The following is a 1,655-nucleotide window of genomic DNA, read 5'->3' as shown; positions in this document are numbered from 1 at the left end:
AGGTTGATCGCCGGCTAGATGCGCCACTTCTTATTGCGTCTTCCCCAGCTAAAATTTTAAAATATAGTATACATAAAAATGTTGATAACAAAACTCACGTAAAAATTTAATGACATTGTTTGTCTATGGTTAGATAACTTGTACATTATCACACACAACTCAGTTTAAACAAAACTTACGTATAAACATAAATAAAAATAAGCATTATTTTAACATTAATAATATGTTGTAGAAAATAAACAGAGAAGAAACTAAATAGTGGAAACTGTTAATACGACCGATTGGTGATCAGGTCCGGTTGTAAATATGTATAGACCCCACGTTTTGAAATTTCTTTTAGCTTCTGAATTCTTTTTCTGTTTTTGTTATTAAGATATAAAATTTTAACTTAAATGTGGCAATCAATCAATGTACGGTTATTCTTTCACGCAAATAGATTAGATTGTGACCAACCATCTTTGTGTACATTCTTCAATCCTAACCAATAAAATACAAATTAGGAAAATTTCTTGACCAAGGGTTGAACTTGAAGACTTGAAGATCTTTCCATTATTTTGCCTGCAACCACAACATTTGTTGGATCAGTTCTGTTTATACATGAAGGAAAACATGAAAACATACCTTTGATTGCATCAGTACAGGCCAGCAGAGAATCCAGATGTAGATGCAGCAATAGTGTTTGACATAGTTGTCAGTTTTGGTCTGGTTCCTCCTTAGGGTGCAATCTAATGATGGTGGCTAAGAAAACCGAAAAGGGTATCGGCCGTAGGAGAGGGAGGTCGAACATTATGATGTTATGGCTAATAGGGTGTCTGATTGTGTAACTGTCTAACCCCTTAACCTCCATATAATTCTCCTTATATAAGCACCCAGAAGGAAACCCTAATTAGTTAATAAGGGTAATTGGGCCCATCAACAATTACCAACTAATTATTTAATAGGATTGTTATATATTTTGATCCATATAATGTAAATGATTATAATGGCTACCAGATTAAATATAAAATAAATATATTTAATCTTACATTCTCCCACTTAGCCGAGTAATCATTTACTATGAGTGTTAGATAAGCCTGATCAGGAGTTAACACTCATTTTAGCCTTAAACAAGTACTATAGCAGAAAAATACACCGTTGAATCATTATGCGACTCAGGACCCCCATTAATCATACTATAGCCTTAATTTAAAACCTAATCGTTATGATCAAAATACGCGTAAGCCCTTTGTTTGATTTGTAACTATATTTGTCTATATGCCATTATGCTAGCTTGACATATTCTTAGAGACATACAAAATCAAACTGATGAGGAAAATTAACTAATACTTAGTCATTCATAGTACGATATGCAATTGCGCACGACTATTAATTAATACCCGTCTATGAGCTCTCTTAATAAGACTTATGGGTAATAGCCCTTCAGTTATAGGATCCTTAAGCATATCATGAATGTATTCGATACAAAACTTAGTTTCCTCAATTCGTTCATAAACGAATAATTAATTGTGTATCGAAACTTAATGCAGCACCTCTTGAACTGTTACTGTTCAAGGAGTTATGGTAGCTGACTTTATCACACTAATTCTTCAAAACATTAATTATATGGAGTTAATAAACTTATGAGTCCACTGATAAATTTCCAACAACATTTAGTG

Source organism: Helianthus annuus, chromosome 3 (genome assembly GCF_002127325.2).
Source record: "Helianthus annuus cultivar XRQ/B chromosome 3, HanXRQr2.0-SUNRISE, whole genome shotgun sequence".
Taxonomy (NCBI): Eukaryota; Viridiplantae; Streptophyta; class Magnoliopsida; order Asterales; family Asteraceae; genus Helianthus; species Helianthus annuus.
Note: the sequence above shows the minus strand (reverse complement) of the source record.